Source organism: Melitaea cinxia, chromosome 24 (assembly GCF_905220565.1).
Source record: "Melitaea cinxia chromosome 24, ilMelCinx1.1, whole genome shotgun sequence".
NCBI lineage: Eukaryota > Metazoa > Arthropoda > Insecta > Lepidoptera > Nymphalidae > Melitaea > Melitaea cinxia.
This window is the reverse complement of record NC_059417.1, coordinates 10,193,408-10,212,351: the sequence shown is the minus strand read 5'-3', so window position 1 is coordinate 10,212,351 and position 18,944 is coordinate 10,193,408. Positions and strand designations below refer to the sequence as shown.

The 18,944-nt window shown below is 34.0% G+C and overlaps 1 long non-coding RNA gene across 1 annotated transcript in view; it reads right to left on the bottom strand.

The window, feature by feature from the left end:
• Positions 1–18,697, bottom strand: part of LOC123665549 — a 156,445-nt gene extending 137,748 nt beyond the window's left edge. Inside the window, exons 1-2 of the long non-coding RNA XR_006745065.1 lie at positions 18,447–18,697; positions 1,404–1,433 (exon numbers count right to left, since the gene is read on the bottom strand). This is a non-coding gene — a long non-coding RNA (uncharacterized LOC123665549). The remainder of the gene's footprint in view (positions 1–1,403; positions 1,434–18,446) is intronic.
• Between the last annotated feature and the right edge of the window lie 247 nt (positions 18,698–18,944).

Genomic DNA, 18,944 nt, shown 5'->3' with positions numbered 1-18,944 from the left:
GTTTGTGTATTGTGTGTGTTTCCGGACCCTGACACAGGGAAAAATCCTACTGGGGGCTGTTGAGTGTGAAGCGTTTATTTATCATTGTCCAGCTGCATCAAACCTCGCAACTGTTTGTTATTGGGGTCACGCATTCGCTCAGCCATCACGTTTAATTTTTTTTTAATTATTGATGCGGGTTTGGTTTCAACTCTAGGTGGATATCTGTCTAAATATTTTTGTAATTTAGTAGGAAATATACCCAACACCCCGTAGTGGAGGAGCGTGGTGGATCAAGCTCCATCCCTTCTTCTAATTGGAGAAAGAGACCTATGTTGAACAGTGGGATATTACAGGCCAAACCGTCATGGCAATAAAAGGCTACTACTATAAAATGTGGCAGCAGGATGTAGTCATCTGAGTAATAATAAAAAACTGTGTTTTGGTGAATATAATGTCCATATTTTTTTGTAATCGCTATAATACATATCCAAAGGATAGAAATTGAACCCAAAATTCTGACTAGAAAGGGATCAATTCATGCTTCAACGGAAGATTCTGTACCAAATATTCACTATTACGCTATATTTATTTACTAGTTACCCGGACAGACTTAGTTCTGTCAAAAGTTAAAAGTTAAAATTATTATTTTTTAATTTTATTTTATTCTAAAAACCTTCTGTAGGTCTTAAGAACGTATAAAAATAAATAAGCCGAATTGGTCGATCCATTGTCGAGTATATATATATGCGCTTAGCAACATTCATTTTAATTTATATAGATTTATATACTGAAGACAACCAACAGAAGATACAATATAAAATAATAAAATTAAAATAAAATTAAAATCATCTTAAGCTGTAACCATTATATTTTGTCCCAGCCTGTTTTCAATAAGCTTTTAAATTGCTGTTACAGTCCAAATTCCATATTATCTTCGTTTGAAATATCTTCCTATGAAACGAAACCATATACATTGTTACATAAATGAGTTATTGTTTCAATGTACTTACTTTAGTAACAAAGTCAACTTTATGTTTGAAAATATATTATTATTTATGATACATAATATCGAAGTAAGTCGTTATGTATACATAATGATACGCGTAATGTTTTTAAAGTGAAACTAAGTTGATACATAACAAATCTTCTATATAAATTAAAATGAATCGTTATATGTGTCGCCGCGTTGGCGCAACGGTCACAGCTACGGCTTGTACCTGTTGCGCTGGCGGTTGCGGGTTCGATCCGCAGATGACAAACATTTGTATTGGCCATACAGGTGTTTGCCGTGGTCTGGGTCTTTGTGCAGTCCTTGTGGATCTCCCCGCCGTTCACAAACAGCTTGACAGGACAATTTCTATCAGATTAGCTAGTTGTAAAACAATTTATCATCAAAAAAGAAACAGTATATTGTTATTCACCTGATAAATCTTGAGTGTAGCTGAATCAACCTGAAACAAATATCGAAATTATTAGACAATATTACAGTTTTATTATACTACGTTTATATTTATATTATAATTTTATTATTACTGGTATCATAATACTCTTCTCTTGGGTGTCGTAAGAGGCGACTAAAGGATAACACATACATAACAGTTCCACTACCACCTTGGAACTTAAAAAACCGACCGCTGGCGGGATAATCATCCAACTACTGGCTTTGAAATACACAGGCCGAAGACGGGCAGCAGCGCCTTCGGTACGACAAAGCTAGCCCTGCGGTGACTATGGGCAAAACACATGAGTTCACGTCATTTTTTGCTCGAACTTGTGGAGGCCTATGTCCAGTAGTGGACTGCGATAGGCTGATGTGATGGTATCATAATATTAATTGTGAAACTGTTTTGAGACGCTAATCTTTGAGGTTTTTGAAGTTAAACTTCTTAAGAATCGTGATTTGTAACTGGAGGAAACGAAAATGCATCACGATAAGGAAACAAACGCATAAATGTATAGGATTAAGTTAAAACCGTTATTTATATCCTCTTTACCTATGTCTTCATAACATATCTTTTCAAATGTATCGATTTTAAAATTACTTTGTAATGAGCTGTAATTTCCAAATTTTTTATGTTTTTTTTTTTCAATTATAATTTCGGCTGTAGTATGCCTACTTGTATCTTTATACGCCCCTAAGCGGAAAGACACGTTTAGAATTCCGTTGTTTATAAAATCGTTAGGCTTTTGACTCATCACAAAATCTCAAAAAGCACTGGACGCATAAAGATGAAAGGAGATGGGGACTTTGGGCCAAAATGTAATGAGTAGAGATATTAACTGAGGTAGGGCACAGCAGGAATTTCCTGCTCAAAATATGGAGCAGCCCGACTGGGATAGTACCTCGACCTTACAGAAAATCACAGCAAAATAATACTGTTTTCAAGCAGTATTGTGTTCCTGTTGGTGAGTAAGATGACCAGAGCTCCTGGGGGGATTGGGGATTGGGTTGGCAACGCGCTTGCGATGCTTCTGGTGTTGCAGACGTCTATAAGCTACGGTAATCGCTTACCATCAGGTGAGCCGTACGCTTTTTTGCCGACCTAGTGACATAAAAAAAAATATTGTTTAAAAAATTGGTCATATTTCTTTTTTTTATATATAAAATATCAGCTCAATTCTGGATCTGGAAGCGGAGAAAATTGAGAAAGATAGTTTTTATCAAATTATTTGGGTATCGATTCAACTATAATCGATTACAGAATTCAAAAAGAAAATGTTTGCACTAGTTAATTAACTCAAGATATTTAGATGCACAATTAAAGCCGTAAACAATAAAGTGCATTTAAATAAAGTTACATTAATATCGAAAATATCAATTAATATCTGATAAACCAAAATGATTATCGATTTCGTATCGATTTAAAATAAATCATATTTTTTATGACAGCTGACTAACAGTAATACTGTGTCCGTCACTCGTTTCGTGTTTACTGTTTTCCGATACATTCTGAGTCCATTCCTGATATTTATTTATGGTTTAAAGTGTATATCAATATTTGTAATGAGTTTTCAAACAGTCTTTACTAAATATAACAAAGATTAATGCTACAAGAACTTAGTGCTCGGGTTTTTTTATAGACATTGTCACATAACCTCACTTTTACAAAAAGTCTAATAACTCCACTCTCAGATAGCCAAAATATAGATAACTTTCAGCGAGGGATCAATAAGCCTAAATGCATTAATTGATACCATTTTCATTTCATTACATTTTGGCCCAAGAATGTATGGAATCGTATCCATCTCCTTTGATACGGGGGTAATTAGTAGACGTCCGCTAGAAACATATTTTTGATAGAAGCGGATTAAAGTTGTCTAAGGAGGTAGTTAATAGGCTAAAGGCTCTCGAAAGATTTTATAAAATTCCTCATTTTACGTGCCACAAACTGGAAACTGTGTGTGTGTTTTCAACAGTGTCTAATGACACAGGCGTAGTTTATAGTAAGTAGAAGTCCCTTATAGACGGATTTTATCACAGGATCAGATTAGGGTGATCTAAGGGTTAGAGCAAGTTTGTATGAAAGTCCTTCAGTTTTTGTCTCCTGTGTCGAGGGAAACAAATAAACGCTCAGACCACGACAAACATATATATGGCTAATACAAATGTTTTTTCATGTGTAGGAATCGAATCCGCAACTGCCAGCGCAAGAGTCAGTCCTGTGACCGCTACGTCAACACGTTGTCGTAAAGTAATACAGTAGCTTACCCAAATAAGAGAGAAATAAAAGAAATAATGCTTCAAGTTAAACCATAATCAAACAATGCTCATATCATATTATATACTTTAACATAGAGAAAGAATAACATATAAAAGACATAAGGAATATACGGTAAGAACAGTTAGGACTTTAAAAGTACTAGAAAAACAGGTCACCACAATATGTTTATGAAATAGCATTTCTCGAGAGTCAGAACGAGCAGGATTTAAAATAATACTTCGCAGTTTCCTGAGAAAAATGTTGTTTTCAGCTTTTCTTTTGCTTCTTGACTAACGCTACTACCCCTGTTATATTCTTTTATCTGTACCATTGTTTTATAAACAAAATTAATTATACGTGTTGTCTGTGATTACAACCTTCTTGACGCGACTTTTCATGTTTCGAAATTTAAAGATTATGACGTCGGTACAAATATTTATTTCCCGTGTTGGAGTTCTTCTCCTCCTTCAGGTTAAAATGGCTTTCAATAGTGCCAAATGAGCACAGATAATTTCGCCAATGTCACGTAGAAACGTTTTTTGTGTTGAAGCAGCCTATAAATGTCCCACTATTGGTTAAAGATTCTTACAACAAAGAGTAGTGTTGGAGTTTAATTTGCAACACTAATGCAAGTTGGAAGATGTGATGATTGGAAGTTCAAAAAAAGTGTACAATTGCTGCAATTGCTCGCAAACGAAAGAAAAAACTGACTTCAATTACGTCGACAAGTAATATAACGTAGACGAAATAAATTAACAAACGCACTAGTTATCACGACGATTTTCGAGGGTTTCCCTCGATTTCTCTAGGATTCCATCATCAGATCCTGGTTTACTTATCACTTGGAACTTGTACTTGTACTACACTTGGAATATCTCCTTTCCAACAAAAAAAATTATCAAACATCGGTTCATAAACGATGAAGTTATCCTCGAACATACATAATATATATATATATATATATATATATATATATATATATATATATACGGTCAGATTGAGTAATCTTCTCCTTTTTGAAGTCAGTTAAAAAAAGAATTAGGTATCTAATTTCGTTCAATTGTTTCTAAGCTGTCTGAGTATCAATAAATGCTAACAAAAATTTAAGATTTATAATTCATAGCGGTAATAAAAGTCAGAAACACCTATAAAATCACAAAAGAAATTTTATTTGACTTTTATGGCGTCTACCGATGAGAATAGACTTAATTAAGTGAAATAATAAAATTCCGCATCTTAACGTTACGAGCAGATGGAATTTTTTATTTAACATTTTAATGAATAAATGATAACATTACTTAGAAAATATACGGATTAATTCTATAATTATGTTTGCTTGCAAACGAAAAAAAACCGACTTCAAATTACATCGACGAGTAATACAACATAGATCGACGAAAAAATAGTCAAGTAACTACGCGTTATCAAAGATTATTCAAAAAGTAGTTATCTGATCTCAATAAAATTTCAATGTGACCACATGATAAATATCAGCTTTCGATAAAATTAAAAATTATCAAAATCGGTACACCCAGTAAAAAGTTATTGCGGATTTTCAAGAGTTTCCCTCGATTTCTCTGGGATCCCATCAACAAATCCGGGTTTCCTTATCATGGTACCAAACTAAGCATATTTCCTTTCCAACAAAAAAAGCATTATCAAAATCGGTACATCCAGTAGAAAGTTATGCGCTATAATACAACGTAGGTCGACGAAAAAAGCGTCAAGTAAAAACGCATTATTGGACATAACTCGAAAAGTAGTTGTTAGATCTCAAATAAATTTAAATGGGACCAAATGACACACACCACTTTCGATTAAAAAAAAATTGTCGAAATCGGTCCAGTCAAAAGTTCTGAAGTAACATACTTAAAAAAAATACAGTCGAATTGAGAACCTCCTCCTTTTTTGGAAGTTGGTTAAAAAGAGATCTTCAGTCAACGCATGATCACATTACGCATGAAATAGTGTCATAATCGAGACAAACAGTGCAAGGAAGACAAAAAAAAATAGAATAAAATACGACGAAAAATAATCAACAAAATTTTTATGATTATTAATAACTGAATCGCTTTCTGGGGCAATAATAATCTTACTTGATATAGGAAAATTGTTAAATTTTGATCCACACGCTGATCCAAAAGACTCCACCACTTGAAAATGTGTAGATACAGAGATGAGAGTGATTCAACAATTCGATCCTCGTAAATTATAAATACTTTTATAGTTCAGACAGACATAATTATCATGCTAGGGGCACTAATTGCAAGTGTTGTTATGACTTTTTTTTTTGCAAATGCGATAAACGAACGGTTCGCCTGATGGTAACTGTAACTTATGAATGCAAGGAACATGAGGATTAGCAGCGCGTTACGGACCCTACAACCGACCCTTCCCAGAAGATCGGTTTACCTGGTTATCATCATTATCATTACAGCCTAAAGAGTCCACTGCTGGACATAGGCCTCCACAAGTTTACGCCAAAAATAACGTGAACTCATGTGTTTTGCCCATAGTCACCACGCTGGGCAGGCGGGTTGGTGACCGCAGTACTGGCTTTGTCGCACCGAAGACGCTGCTGCCCGTCTTCGGCCTGTGTATTTCAAAGCCAGCAGTTGGATGGCTATCCCGCCATCGGTCGGCTTCTTAAGTTCCAAGGTGGTTGTGGAACCTTGTTCTCCCTTAGTCGCCTCTTACGACACCCACGGGAAGAGAGGGGGTGGCTAAATTCTTTAGTGCCGTAGCCACACAGCACACCACCTGGTTATCACAGCAATACAATACTACTTGGTCAAGTCATCAAGTCTAAGGTACTTCGTCAGTCGGGCTGCTTCAATATCGACCCATAGAATGACAAACACCCAGTCAAGGAATAAACATTTGCAGGAAGACATTGAATGGATTTTTCATCCCAACACTAAAATACGCATCAAAAATTCTTAATTTGTTTAAAAGTCTAAGTAATATAAAAAGGAATTCCAACTGAATTTATAAAATTATTAGTAAAAATATTTCTATCTAGTTATGTGTTCGAGATTCCGAAACTAGCTCTTAATATAAATGAACTAAAACCTTTGAGTACCCTCCAAGCCATTCATCTTAGCAGACAAATTGTAAGCACCATACATTCTTTATTACGAGGATTAGTCCCAAAAATTAATTTTAATTTTTAATAACAAAACTACATTTTTGTACGATTTTATTATACGGTTTTACTTTTTTTTACATAAAGTCTCCCACGCTGTTTTGCCTGCATTGTGATACTTGACAGATTATTTGACAGTTTTGTTGAGAGCGAAAGAATTTGCATTAACGCTAATATTCGCGGATTTCATTCCCAATGCGGCAGATATTTGTGTTAATATAAATATTTTTCATCTAAATGTGTCTTTTTGAGACTTCTTACCATGCCTTAAAGAGTACCCAAAGCTATTGCTCCTAATTGTCATTGAACAGAAATAGTTACGTAGTCGAGAAATTGTACACCAACTAAAACTGTATCTAACTAAATTTGGACATACAATTGTATCTAACTAAACCATACTAAATTTGGCCAGTAGCAGGACGTTCACATGTTTTTTTAGTTCAGGTCAATTTTATGCTAAGCGTCATAGCACGATATTTCTAAGCCTATCTTCCTCTAAAAGTCAAATATGTTTTGTAGAGTCATATGAGATTATTTCAGCTCTAGTCTCAATATAAACGATGACATATGGTGACTCTACAAAAGTTTGATGTATAAAAGTATTCTAAAGGAAATTTCACTCTATATGTCTGCGATGTCATAGCTAAAGTGATATATAGGTTGTTTCGATGAAATATTTACTTACAAGCTTCGTTAATAAATATTTTATAACAGAAATAGTTTAAAAGTTATATATTTAGTTAAGCTTTTACCGGAAGATGAAAGTATGGTATTCATAACTTTTGTTTGCTCGCAAACTTAATACAACGTAGGTAGACGAAAAAATAGTCAAGTATTTACGCGTTATATTACTCAAAAAATACTAATCAAATATTGATAAAATTGGAAAGAGGTGAAAAGTACCAGCTATCGATTAAAAAAATATCATCAAAATCAGTTCAGCTAATAAATGTTTATGAGGTGTAATACAACGACGGTCGACGAAAAAATTGTCAAGTAAATACGTACTATTGGAGATTAATCAAAAAGTACTTATCAGATCTTGATTAAATTTAAATGGGACTACATGACATGTATCAGCGCTCGATTTGAGACGTAACATACATAGAAAAAGGTGAATAATAATAAACGCTTCACACTCAACGGCCCCCAGTAGGATTTTCTCCTGTGTTGGGGGTCTGGAAACACACACAATACACAAACACAACGCCCAGACAACGACAAACATCTATATGGTCGATACAAATGTCTGACGTGAGCGGGAATCGAACCCGCGACCGCCAGCGTAACAGCCAGTGCTATGACCGCGGCGCCAACGCGTCATCGTGTTTGAAATTGAGAACCTCCTCCTATTTTGAAGTCAGTTAAAAATAATAAATTGGAGTACACTGTGGTGCTGTTTTCGTGTAAGATAGCTAAAACTAAATTAATAATAAAACACAATTTCTATTCAAAGAGTAACTGTGGAATTTCTTGCGATTCTTCTATACGAAATCTACAGTTTTTTACTCACGTTTAACCTGGTCGGCAAATAAACGTAGCTTACAGACGCCTGCGACACAAGAAGCGTCACAAGCGAATTGCTAAACCCCGAAGCTCTGGCTACCTTACTTTTGTTTTTGATTTGTCTAATTTGAGCAGGATATTTCATTCTGTGCTCTATCTCAGTTAACATTCCGAAATATCCGCTGACTTTTGACACTTAAACTGTCAAATTAATTAATTACAAACGAATAATTATGATTTCTTGATTTCTTTTCACGATTTCAGAATATTTATGTAGCATACGCTTCAGCCTGTAATATCCCACTAGTGGGCATAGGCCTCTTTCCCGATGTAGGAGAAGGATCAGAACTTAATCTAACACGCTGCTTCAATGCGGGTTGGCGGATATATTCCCTACTATGAGTAACGATCGCTATACATAATAACGACCGGGACCGGCGGCTTAACGTGCTCTCCGAGGCACGGTGGGGAGATCCACAAAGACTTCACAAACACCCAGACCACGGCAAACACCTGTATGGCCAATACAAATGTTTGTTTCGATCCCCAGATCGAACCCGCAACCGCCAGCGCAACAGGTACAATCCATGACTGTGACCGATGCGCTAACGCGGCGTTATATATGTAGCATACTTGAATAAAATAATTACGAAACTTTTTAACTAATTATGTAACTTTTAATCTGCCATTAGCCAAGTCATTGTGACAGATCAGGGCATTACAAAAAGCTTTCTTCGACCAGTAAACAAACCCATGACCATCAGCTTAACAGTTAACTACGGTGACTAAATCAACCAAAACTAAATAATTTTGTAAGCTTAATATTGTAAAGCCGTTATAAACTTTTAATAGAACCCTTAACGTCACAAACAGAAGCTAATTATATTTATTTCAAATAAGTTTTAAAAGATATTTTCAAGAAACTTTTAAAAGATACTTTTAATGTTATATAAAAAGAACTAGTTGTTACATAAAAGAGTGTGTAATGAGAGTAGACATTAAATTTTTAAAAGAAATTCGTTAAGAAATTAAAGAACTTTTGGTTGGGAAACGCGTTTTTCTCTTTATTTAGGAAGGTCTTAGAACGCGGTGAAGAATTTTGTTTGTATTTGAACAAGCTAGAGCAGTAAACCTCGCACCGTTTATTTTTCATTTACATAGATTTTTTTTTCATTTTCTTTTATAAGAACCTTGTTTAGAAAACAACGAACTAAAAAAAAATAATTATTCAGTTCGGAAGTTGTTCGTACATACATTCGGCAATACATTTTTCATTTATATTTATAGATGACAAAGCAAAATAGATATTAAAAATACTTTGAGCCTATTTTTGGACTTTTATAAACGCAGATATCATCCAAAACAATGATGGTTACAATTTTTGTCTGTTTTTCTGTGAGTTTGGGCACGTTAATCTCAAAAACGGCTTATCTGATTTAGATAGAGTTTTCATTAATATATTGTGGTAAGCTTCACTTAACATTTAGTGACTGTTTCAAGTCAATCGGTTCATCAATGAAAAAGTTATTCCAGTTAAAAGAATCTCGTTGAAAATGTCAATATCCAAACGAGGCTGTTTGTAATCCAAAATAAACCAAAACAAATATCCAAAAAATGCTGTCTAAAGTCACTATTCCACGCGAACGAAGTCACGTGCACAGCTAGTATAAATAAATGCAGCTAAGAATTTCTGTTAACCCTTTTAAAAGTTATTAAAGAAATTTTTATTTATAAATCTTCACGTCGGGTTGCTTCAGATTTTAAACAGAATAAATTTAATTTTAGTTTCTAACCTAATTAATGAATCCTAATTTGTTTTTTTGCTCTAAAAATTAAGTAACATCCATACTAGTATATAGAATAAACTGAAAAAATTAACTGAATAGAATTAACTGAGGTAGGGCACAGCAGTAATTTCCTGCTCAAGATCTAGAGCAGCCCGACTGGGGTAGTACCTCGACCTTACAGAAGATCACAGCTAAATAATACTGTTTTCAAGCAGTATTGTGTTCCTGTTGGTGAGTAAGGTGACCAGAGCTCCTAGGGGGGATTGGGATTGGGTCGGCAACGCGCTTGCGATGCTTCTGGTGCTGCAGGCATCTATAAGCTACGGTAATCTCTTACCATCAGGCGAGCCGTACGCTTGTTTGCCGACCTAGTGATATAAAAAAAGAAGAAAAAAACGGTTAATATCGTCTGAAGAAACGTCGTACTAATGAAGCTAAGACCTTAACAGGAAAAAATGTTTTCATTTCAAAAGTTAAAACTAAACAAAACTAAGTGTATTTATCAACTATTTTTAATTAAAATCTCATTTAATGTGTTAAGTATTTCTATGCGTTCAACGCGTTTAAAAGTTTTAAGCAAGCATAATTATTACGTACGGTTTAGCAGACTTGGTAGAGTCAGAATAAAATGGTATTTTTTTGCTTTTTTTAATTATCAAAAAAAATTAGCTTTTAGCGATAGCTGTGCCGAGTGGAAACTAATTATTTTTAACCGACTTCCAAAAAAGGAGGAGGTTCTCAATTCGACTGTATTTTTTTTTAATGTATGTTACATCAGAACTTTTGACCGGGTGGACCGATTTCGACAAATTTTAATCGAAAGGTGGTGTGTGCCAATTGGTCCCATTCAAATTTATTTGAGATCTAACAACTACTTTTCGAATTATATCTAATAATGCGTTTTTACTTGAAGCTTTTTTCGTCGACCTACGTTGTATTATACCGCATAACTTTCTACTGGATGTACCGATTTTGATATTTCTTTTTTTGTTGGAAAGGAGATATCCCTAGTTTGGTGTCATGATAAGGAAACAAGGATCTGATGATGGGATCCCAGAGAAATCGAGGGAAACTCTCAAAAATCCGCAATAACTTTTTACTGGGTGTATCGATTTTGATAATTTTTAATTTTATCGAAAGCGGATGTTTATCATGTGGTCACATATGAATTTTATCGAGATCTGATAACTTGACAATTTTTCGTCGATCTACGTTGTATTACTCGTCGATGTAATTGAAGTTGGTTTTTTTTTTTCGTTTGCGAGCAAACCCAATTATTTTTATACTTATTTTAGAAAAATTGTTTCCTCCCTGTTTTATTGTTTTTTTTTTTAATTCAGTTGAAGAGGGATGCTCGTTGTCCCCGCCACATTGTCACGTGCATTACTTGTTTTGTTTATTATTCCTTCTCTTCCTTTGACATATCCTTTAAATTTTAGTACCCAAGTCCAAAAAATCCAAAACTATCGGTTAATCCGGAATATATTCGATGTATGTAAAATTACCTGAAAATGATTTATTTTATTATGAAATGTCATATTAAAAAATCACTATGATATCCTAAGTATTCAATACAAAAAAAAAACAATTTCAAATAATTATTTTGTCAACAGTACCAGTTATGATTTTTATTAAAGGGCAACGTGTTTTACCGTTTTACATGATATTTTAAAATCCTTTGATATAATGCTTTTTAAATAATCTCGTAGAAGGAATGAGAAGTAACTAAGCGTCTATTACTTTATCAACTAATGAGTAACTGACTTGCGGTTTTAATCGCGTTTTTTTTTTTTTACTAAAAAGTTTTTATAACAGTTTTATATTTTTTCATTTTGTTTTTATTTATTTTTTTTATTCGACTGTATTTTTCTTTATTTTTATGTATGTTACTTCAGAACTTTTGACTGGGTGGAGCGATTTCGACAAATTTTCTTTTGATTGAAAGGTGGCATGTGTCATTTAGTCCCATTTAAATTTATTTGAGATCTAACTACTACTTTTCGAGTTATATCTAATAATGCGTTTTTACTTGACGCTTTTTTCGTCGACCTACGGCGTTAACTTTCTACTGGATGTACCGATTTTGGTAATTCTTTTTTTGTTGGAAAGGGGATATCCCTAGTTTGGTACCATGATTAGAAAACCAGGATCTGATGATGGAACCCCAGAGAAATTGAGGAAAACTCTCGAAAATCCGCATTAACTTTTTATTGGGTGTACCGATTTTGATAATTTTTAATTTAATCAAAAGCTGGTGTTTATCATGTAGTTACATATAAATTTTATCGAGATCTGATAACTACTTTTTGAGTAATCTTTGATAACGCGTAGTTCCTTGACTATTTTTTCGTCGATCTACGTTGTATTACTCGTCGATGTAATTGAAGTCAGTTCTTTTTTCGTTTGCGAGCAAACACAATTATTTGTACTATACCTCCTAAACATAGGAGCATGGTGTTAGCTATTTGCTTTCATAACAGTTCTCGCATTTATTCCTGTCATACTTGCAAGTAAAATTTCTTTACGTACGCTTGACTTGGGAAGTAAGCCGGTGAATGCGTGACGAGAGCGTTACGAAAAATGTGATCTGACGAGGCGAACGGAGCAAGAGAGAGAGAGGGGTGCGAGCTCACATTTTCTTTCTTTCTTTCTCTCATAGTCGTACGTTTCGTATATCTAAGACACAGTGCAGGCCTATTGCTAAAACACACTCGTTTTTTTTTCTATTAAGTTTCCCTGTGCTTTGATCTCAGGCTTTTTTACCCAGCAGCAGCACTCGTCAGACAATTTTAGTTCGATTAGATTTTTTTTTCTTTTACATGAAAAAGACATACATATTCTATATTTTTTATTATTTTCTTTTATCGTTTCAGTAAAGAAGATTTATGAAAAATTTATTCCGCCACACATTCGCGTTTTATTACTCCTCGAGTGTAACGTATAATGTCAACAATATTATATTTTATAACCGGGAAAATATTACAAGCGATTTGTCGCATTCGTACACGTACATTATTGTGTACCTTTGTAAGTACAGGAGGTAAACAAAATAAAATGTTATCTGTATTTTATTTTACCGCAAACTCTTTTCAAGCATTAATACTCTTTGGTGGCTTTAAATTATTACAAAGAAAGGCAGTCTTCTTTCAAGGCGATCACGCTAACTGCTATCAAGTAATGTTGTGTGCCTTTGGTTCATACCTTAGGTGATCGCGTTGTAAAAGGGAGTAAATAATTATGTTGGCTTGCAAACGAAACGAAAGTATCATCAGATCTCAATCAATTTAAATGAGACCACGATAAAAGCACCAGCTTGCAATTTTAAAAAAAAAAACATCAAAATCAATAATCGCAAGAAATATTCAAGTGAATACGCATTATTAGATATAACTCAAAAATCACTTGACGGATCTCGAATGAATTGAAATGGATTTACACAACAAGTCAACAACACTTCGATTAAAAAAACGAATCATCAAATCGATCCAGCACAAAATTGATGTAACACTCACAAAAAAATACAATCGAATAATCCTATTTTGAAGTCCGTTAAAAAAGGTTAAAAAGTTCTTGGCTTCAGCATCGATTATAGTGTGTTCAAAATATTGTTCGAAATATCTCAAAAATACTAAGTTTAAATTTTTCTGTTCAATTCCATTAAATTATTTACAAAACTTTTTAAATACTAACTTTTGTTCTAAACTAACACTTGACGAACCAGAACTCTAAACAAGCGCACGGAACAACACAAAGGAAATTCACAAATATAAATAATAACATAAAGAATGAAACTCGCTAGTATCAAGAGACACGCCTCGTTACATCTATTGTCTGCATCTAGAACTAGGCGTCGTCAATGAGACCTTTGTTTTTGCCTTCAATCGTAACCGACAGACTTTACGTATATATTTATTATATATAAAAAAATATTTGTCTTAAAAAATTATATAAATCAATAAATAATTGATATGCATCGAGTAAAAATATTAGACTTAGATCTTTATATATTTATATTATAGATATTATATAGATACAGATATAGATTATGTAGATATTATATAATATTAGATCTATATATTTGCCCAGCGTGGTGACTATGGGCAAAACACATGAACGCCAAAAATGGCGTGAACTTGTGAAGGCCTATGTCCAGTAGTGGACTGCGAAAGGCTGCTGTGATGATGGCTATATATTTAGACTTGAAATTTCTTTACATAAGGACCGAGTGTATAAGTAGTAATTATTGTTCTTCCTTGGTCCTTGATGGATATAGATTTTTTTTTTATCTTTGTACAAAATAATGTATCGACCGCTCTGGTGTAATGGTGAGAGTGCCGTATCAGCGGCGCTTAAACACCGACGGTCGCGGGTTCGATTACCGCTAGGAGTGGATAATTATGATAATACAAATACATATTTATTTATTATTTTTATTTTATACTTTGTTGCACACCAAAAATATATTACAAACAAAGCATAAAGATAGTTACAGACAGTGAAGTACAATAGGCGGACTTATGGCTAGTTAGCCATTTCTTCCAGACAACCCATACATAGAAAGGAAACTTATTATCTAAATTGGGTAGGTGGTGTAGATGTATAATAAACTTACATACAAATGTCTACATTCAAATACTTATAATAAAACAAAAAGATTATTATTATCATTAGTAATATCATTAAAAAATACATAAATAAATAAAAAAAAAAGAATAAAAATATAATACATATTCTATTATAAACTAATAAAGTATGTAAGGAATGGACGTAAATTGAAGATAACAATTAATTGAAATTATATAAATACAAATATTCATATATTATAAACAAAATTAGGTAGAGATACATATTTATTTCCGGTCTAGTTAATAGTCCTCGTTTGTCTCCCCACAGTGCCTCGGAGAGCACTAAAGCTGTCGGTCCCGGTTGTTATCATATACTCCTGATAGCGATCGTTACTCATAGTAGGGAATATATTCGCCAACCTGCATTGATGAATGCCGCATGGTGAATTAAGCTCTGGTCCTTCTCCTACACGGGGAAAGAGGCGTATGCCCAGCAGTGGGATATTACAGGCTGAAGCGCGCAAATAAACGAAATAAAATGAATTGAAAATATTTTTTTCGCGCATTTAACGAACGTCACAACAATATTATATTCACAAAAAAAGTTAAGGTAGCAAAAACAAATCAATTAAAAAATAAACTTAATCTCATCAAAAATAAAGTGAAACATAACTATTCTTTAATATTGTATAAAAATTTGAAGATAAAAAAAAACAAAAAGTAAAACTGTCTAAATTATTCTATACTATTAAAAAAATATTATTACGGGTAGAGGTATATTAAACGAAACCTTAAAAACGCACAACTTTGTACCTCGTTAAGGTTAAATCAAAAAGGACTTGAAAAGGGTAAAAGTAATAAAGGTTTCATAAATATAATCGCAACCGACCGAACCGTAACCGATTATAACATTAATTTAACGGATAACGCTGAGGACATGAGACAAATTAAGTTTAAAGGTCTGATGACTATTTTGGTGATGGAAGTATAAATGACACTTCACACAATGCTAACGATAAGATCGATTTTCGGTAGAACCAGATTAGTATCTGATTGTATTTTGAAGTAGTATTTAGTATTGAAGATACTACGGTTTTTTTTTTAAATCATTTGGTTCACTTTCTTTTGAACCCACTTCAAAAAAGGGGAGGTTACTCATCATTCCAGGATATTGCAGTTCACTGCTGGACATAGGCCTCCATAAGTTCGCGCCAAAAATGCGTTAACTTATGTGTGTTGCCCATTGTCACCACGCTAGGCAGGCGGGTTGGTGACCGCAGGGCTGGCTTTTTCGCACCTAATACGCTGCTGCCCGTCTTCGGCCTGTGTGTTTCAAAGCCAGCGGTTAGATCGTTATCCCGCCATCGATCGGCTTCTTAAGTTCTAATGTGGTAGTGGAACCTTGTTATCCCTTAGTCGCCTCGTCGAGTCGTCGGAGGTTCCTCAATTCGACCATATATAATGTATGTTCGGGGATAACTTCGTTGTTTATAAACCGATTTTGATCATTCTTTTTTTTGTTGGAAAGGAGATATCCCAAGTGTGGTACCATGATAAGGAAACCAGGATCTGATGATGGAATCCTAAAGAAATCGAGGGAACCCTCGAAAATCGTAGTGACGACTAGTGCGTTTGTTAATTTATTTCGTCAAAAATTGGAAAATTTGGTCTTTGTAGCATCCTTTCAGCCGTCATCATATAAAAGGTAATAAGTATCGAAATGTGTGAAAATTTAATTCAGAGTTTATTATTTGTTTTAAATTTAATAATATTTTAATATTAATACAGGTTTGATGAAATAGGTTTACGACTAATATTACACTTTCAATCATAAATGAAATATAACAGCGTTAATATTTTACAAAAGCAGTAAAAAAGTTTGCTAAGAGACTGACACCGCGTTGCCGCAACGGTTACAGCCATGGATTGTACCTGTTGCGTTGGCGGTTGCGGGTCGATCCCCGCACATGACAAACATTTGTGTTGGCCATACAGGTGTTTGTCGTGCTCTGGGTGTTTGTGGAGCCCATGTGGGTCTCCCCACGGTGCCTCGGAGAGCATGTTAAGCCGTCAGTCCCGGTTGTTGTCATGTACACCTGATAGCGACCGTTACTCGTAGTTAGAATATATTCGCCAACCCGCATTGGAGCAGCGTGGTGGATTAAGCTCTGACCCTTCTCCTACATGGGGAAAGAGGACTATGCCCAGAGTGGGATATTGCAGGCTAAAGCGAAGAGACTTATATTTTTTACTTGGAGAGAACTTAGTCTTCGTAATTATGATGAATGCTTGATACGTATCGTTACTCTTCACGGTCGGAAATCGGTATGAAAAATTATCCAGTAACTTATACTAGCTGCCGTGTGGTGTCAGCCGAGTAAAATAGCACCACCCCCTTTCTACCGTGGGGGTCGTAAAAGGCGACCGAGGGATAAACCTGCCTCAAAATCATCAGGGTCTGTCTGTCCCTCTGTCTGTTTGTTCCAGCTAATCTCTGAAACGGCTGGACTGATTTTGACGGGACTTTCACTGGCAGATAGCTGATGTAATAAGGAGTGACTTAGGCTACTTTTATTTTAGAAATTTATTTATTTTATAGCTCTGCGAACTGAAAAATAACTTTTATGGTAAATTCCACGCGGACTAAGTCGCGGGCACAGCTAGTATGGAATAAATCATAATATGTAAACACCAAATTAAACAGCAATTCATAGTATTTTAGACCACTGTTTTCAGTAGCGAAATTCGGATAAAAGAAATATTCATACATTTCATAATCAAATTGCATATTGTAAATATATTTTCATTTCGATATAATTGTTTTTGTGTATAAATGAAATTTTTTGTTGCGAAAATTTCCGTTGAAATAAATCCTGCTATTTGAATTTCCAATTTTATTTTATATTTCGTAATAATTCGTAAATAAATTATCAGTTTCTACGTTGTGTATATTACAAAAAACTTTAATATTATAAGATAAAAAAAGTAAATATATAACGATTTTTTGTCCCTAAGTATATTAATGATAAAAAATGAAAAAAGAATAAGCATTTACTTGACAAATATGTATGTATAACTTTATATATGTATGTGTAACAGCTGTGCTCCCGACTTCGTCCGCGTGAAATAGTGATTTTACATGTTCTACGTGATCCCTTAAATTAGCATAACTTTTTTTATTTATGAACCGATTGACATGAAATAAACACTAAATTTTAAGCTAAACTTGCCACAATATATAAATAAAAACCACATCTAAATCGGATAAGCAGTTTCTGAGATTTGCGTGCACAATCGTACAAACAAACAAACAAACATTCTGATAATCACTGTTATGGGTGCTATTTGCGTTCATAAACGTCACAATAATATTTTTTCTCATATATCTTATATGTAATGACAGCGACCCGTTACATTTTTATTATATGATTAATGATATACATATAAAAATATGTTTATCTCTATTATTGTTATTGTATGAGTCTTGATACTTACTAGAAATAATACTAATACATCTATTTCTAATTATAGTTGTCACATAACATTAATTAAATCAACTAGGTACCATATGCTTCACATTGTTCATACAAACCCAAATTGGTCATACAAACCGACTACTACACAGTTATTTATTCGAAAATAAACTCATAAATTTTCGTCAAAAAATTTCACAAATTACAATTATATTACAAAATACAATACACTAAATTTGCAAAAGTCTCTGATTAATTTTTACTATGAAAAAAAAATAGGTACTCACATAAAAATTCTTATAGGTGTCTTAAGTGGGCTAACCGCGGTTAGCGTCCTCGTCAAAAATAATTCAGTACTATTTTCATCCTAAATTATTGGCAACGATCACGAAATAGCAAAATTCACACCAACTTCCACTGTACACATGTCACACGGATTTCGAAAAGTTACGAAAGATTTTTTTAACGTAACACGAACGTAACCTCAATCGTATCAAGCACGACCTATCCCGATGGCTGTCGGGACACAACTGAAACGAAACTTCTCTGAAAATATTTCGTTCTTCTGAAGTGTGTGAAGGTGTCAAGAGTATATTCTGTCTCTGTCTTTTGCTTCAGAAAACTGCTGAATCTCTAAAGGAATGTCGAATATCTATAATGGGATACACTTCTATGTTGCAAATATCAGAAGTAAAGGCATTGAATGTCCTTAAAAAGAATACTTAAGGCTTGCATGTGCATCGTAACATATAAATGGAAATAGGAATGTTCGTTTATTACTTTCT